The 4614-nt window shown below is 33.8% G+C and overlaps 1 long non-coding RNA gene across 1 annotated transcript; it reads right to left on the bottom strand.

Moving 5' to 3' along the window:
- On the bottom strand, positions 1–3069 carry LOC129571325 (uncharacterized). Its single transcript, XR_008688255.1, has 3 exons — positions 1645–3069; positions 184–375; positions 1–57 (listed from the first exon to the last, which is right to left on the bottom strand). It is a non-coding gene; the product is annotated as an uncharacterized LOC129571325 (long non-coding RNA).
- Positions 3070–4614: the final 1545 nt, after the last annotated feature.

Here is a 4614-nt window from a genome sequence, read left to right as displayed (position 1 = left end):
TTGTTGGAAGCACGGTGTAAGGTCGGGATCATTCGTATACCATGTGACACTCAAATCCTATAGCAACGAAGTGTGCGAAGAAGCCATGTTATCAATGAGTTCATATCAATGAAAATCTCATTAGATTCGATGTGTATTCGATTGTAAATTACACCTTAAAAATTGAAATGTGTTTTTCCATACCCAGAACTTAGAAGTGCCACAAAATTCGTCCAATTTTTCGAAGGACATCTCAAAATAATCACAGTCGAAGAAATGAGTCGTTAATAACTGAATGACTGCGCTAATGCGCTATGAATTAGGCGGTATGTCGACGTCACAGTGACTCTCCAACTATTTTGAACAGTCTATTCAATATTTCTACGTTACTCGTAACTAAAAATAAACACGAACAAAAAATTGATTTTTCCGATATTTTTCATTCAAGATGAAAATGTTTTTTCAAACATCAACAAAGACGATATAATTGTTCCCTGAACTAAGCAGCGCAAGATGGTATCATTGTTACTAAATATTGAATGTCATATTGAGCAAGCCAAATGTGAACTATTTTTTCTTTTGAAATTATGACCAGAAGAAAAAATTCACTTATCAAGATTCTGATGTCACACCTTGATTCGAAATTGTACACTCACCATGAGAGCTATACGTTCCCAAAAAGAAAAATTTCACTTAAATGCGCCGGTCATTGTGATTTTTATGTGGTTCGCAGCTCTAACCGACGATAGTTGTTATTTGATAACTATCAGTCTGCTCATTTTCAGATAATAATGAAATAGCATTATCAACCATTGGCACCGACCCGTTGATGTTTCAAGGTAACGATTAATTTGATAAAACTATCTCACTCAATCATTTCTGATTTTTATATGAATTTATCTACTCTTCAAAGTCATAAATTATAAATTCTAACTAAATATCAATTAATATGATGCAATTCCTCTCCGCTTATTATTGTCAAATGTGATGAAATACTTTAAGTTGGAACGGTCAATGGTTGAGAGTTCGAGTGAATCGCGTATGATTACTGAGTTGATTCGAGACAGTTAATATCGATTATAAGGAAGCTAATAGGACTTTTAACTAGCAAATAATTGACGACCTTCGATATGAAGGGAATCGACTGTATCTCTGAACTAATCACTTTCTGGAGAAACACTTGTCCCGCCCTTTATCTTTATGACCAAAGATAATGACTGAACCGTAATTTTTCTGTAATAGCTCACAGTTACACTTGAAGGAATTATTTTATTTCAGAGTGATAGATGTCCGATTCTTCTGCATCGTGCCACATCAGCTAGAGAATGAACATCTTCCTTCTCCACAATAATTGCAATTTGTAATTTTCTAATCATTTTTCTGCACTAATTCATCAATTGAAGGAATTATTTCAACTTAAAGTTATATGGGACTCTTTCGCACTGCAAATTCGTTGAAAAAACACTAAAAAATACTTTTACGATTACTAAATATGAAGATCAAGCTCAGCATAGATTGATATCACAATATTATTCTATTGAAAATCTGTTAAAAATGTCGAAAACCATTCAATTAGTGCGTAAAAAATCACCAAAAAAGGCCTTCAATTATAATGGAAATAAATTCGGACTCAACTGTAGTGAATAATGTTTCAAGTGAACTTACCTCGCGAACGAAACTCGCTATACTGAATCAAAAATCCCACACTCAATGATTCCCAAGCTTTGATGTAATTGTTTGCCGCTCAATACATACTTCACATTGTGTGGTTGTATATCGTGAATGTTGCATGTGTTTGTTTTGTACGATGAATAATACGAATCCCTGACTATGATGACACTCGGTGATACACCGCACCAGCCATACAGACAATTTTACTCGATGACTCGCATTACACGTGCCGCATACACTTGCAATGAAAACACACAACGAAAAAGAGAATTTGAATGAATGAAAAACAAAATCATCGCAATAGAATCACAATAATGTTGCGCGTAAATATTATTATTATTTTATCAACACCGCCAAGGCTGAATGAAGTAGAACTTAAAGAGTTATCTTGAAGAAGTATCTTTATATACACACACATAGTACCGTAGCATTTCGTAAGTATTGCATTTTACGTCCGATTGCAATTAATTACACTATTCTCAATCAATTTCAACAGAAGTTTTATCTTTAGTGCATAATTGTTTGGTTGAAGATCATCAAAGAAAAAAATAAAATCTTATCAATGACTCATTGACAATGAGTTTGTCTCAAAAGCATGACGGTGTAATTTGATGTAGCCGCTTAACATTATTCATTTGCGTCGTGTTTCTCGGTATTTTGTCTACTGCGTCGTCGTCATGATAGAGGGGACATTAAAAGTCCAAAACGTTATTCTACTGTCAACCATCACAATACATCCTATAAATTTGATTGTCTAGTTTTTATCGTAAGCTGAATGCATTCACTACTGTACAAAACACTGATTGTTTATGAATAGATTGAGTTTGCTCTAAATATTGAATAAATATGCATTGCGCTCTCGAGTATATCAACATTAAATTCATTGCAAAAAATCGACTCTTTTTTCCATTGCAAATAAAATTATCACTTCAAACGAACATCGTTCTAAATAAAGATTTTAGCTCGAGTCTTGGAAGCTCATTCATTCTACAACACCAATAATAATACAGCGCACTAATTTGTTTGCACACAATTCATTTTAATTGATATCATTTGTTGGGAATGTTTTGCGTTCGAAAGCACTTCAATCATCGTTGTCCCTCTTATAACTGATGACATTGCACAATTAAATTGCTCGTTGAATCAAATAAAAGATACTTCACTGGTGCGTATTGTAGTTATAAACGCATAAAATAAATGTTCATTGTTTAATATGGAGAGCAAGACAAGTAGCCAAGCACGGATGTGTGCCACAACACGATCATAAATCAATTGGAAACATAAAAAATGAACGATTGCGTGATTTTTGAATCACCAACATATTTCAAACATTTGTACAGAGAAAATTGAAACTATAGTTCAAAGTAAAGAAAACACTTCAACAACTGAACTTACCACGCCAACGGTACTCGCTGTACTGAATTTAAAATTTCACACGCAATGATTATAAGTTTAAAGGTCGCTATCTTTTGTTGAACACATACTTCCCTTTGTTTGTGTGTGTGTGTCCTGAAAACCGTGTGAATGTGTTCATTGTGTATCCCACATGCTCGTTTATATGTTCTCAACTACAGGCAAAATATAAACTATCAGCGACGAGACACTGTGGCATAAAATGTTCTTTTAATGATACGCTTGAAACCGCTCGCGCCGCATACAAACGCAATCTCAACACTGTTAGCCTACACGTAACTATTTGATTTTTTTTCTTTATAATCGTAAGCCACAGTGGCTTAGCCACATCGGTGTTTCAGTACTACTGAACTACTGAATCAGTAGCAAATTTTTGTTTCGTTTCGGTGCATAATGTGTTTTTACTGTTTTTCATCATTTATGAATTCCATTCAAGTTATTTAATTGAAAGAAAAAAAAAATATCTCCGGCTAACCATAATATGTGTTTTCCAGGTGTTTCCTGTGATTCGTGTGCTACGTATAGCGATTTTTCTTCTCAGTATCCCTTACAAATTAGTTGATAAACAATATTTGGCCTGCAATTTTTCATATCCTCGGAATATTCAAAATAAATTGAAATAGAAAATTCCACATTGAAACTGTTGAAACAATCGTTTTCCTCTTCATTTGAACACATCAAATAACGCCTTTATTAAATACCTTTTCACTCATTTTATATACAGAGTTCATAATTTGCAATACTGATGAATCGACTAATGATTTATAAAGTGCTTGAGTTGCCCATCTGAAGGAAATTAATAACGGGATGCAAACATAAAATGGTAATGTTCTAATTTTAGATCTTTGTGCATGTATAAGTATGGAAGGCGTATAAGTATCTCGTTTCACATTCGATTGCAATTAATTGGACTATGCTAAACCTAAATTGTTTAAACTACATTGGTAATGTATACGCATTTCCATTAATATCTGTGTAGTCAAACTCATTTTACCAAACTTTAAGGAAAACCTGACAGCAATTCCGCGGTGATTATGAGTTTAATATGCATGAACATCTTGAAGAAGCAACGCGATCAAGTGGTCTTTTTGTGCCAAAGCATTCTATTTTTCCATTTTTCCTACCAAATTCAATGACCTTTTCACTTGATGTAGCAACACCTGTATTGAAAATTCATTTGTTTGTCTCCATTGATACAAAACAATGAAGGGTATGTTTCATCTAAATTGCTTTGACATTTCTTCGTAACAGATATTAATGGAAATGACTATACAATTGTTCAACTGCTTGATGAACATTCTTGAAATTGCATGTGAAATTGGATGCTTCATTAACTGGATTTGTTGTTTCTGTTTGTTGAGTAACTTCGAACGAAGTTTACACGAGTCCAGCATCCTTGGCCATGCTGTAAAATGCTGATTTCTTATTTGCCAACAATTCTTTGGGTGAATCACATTCGGCGATCTGACCCTTATCCAACACGATGATTTTGTCGGCTTCAATTATTGTATTCAGACGATGTGCAATCGTCAAAATTGTACAGTCATTGAA

The sequence above is a fragment of the Sitodiplosis mosellana genome, unplaced genomic scaffold, assembly GCF_009176505.1.
Source record: "Sitodiplosis mosellana isolate CC-2019 unplaced genomic scaffold, AAFC_SMos_1.0 Smas_scaffold_1990, whole genome shotgun sequence".
NCBI classification, from domain to species: domain Eukaryota; kingdom Metazoa; phylum Arthropoda; class Insecta; order Diptera; family Cecidomyiidae; genus Sitodiplosis; species Sitodiplosis mosellana.
Note: the sequence above shows the minus strand (reverse complement) of the source record. Positions and strands in the feature narration are given on the sequence as shown.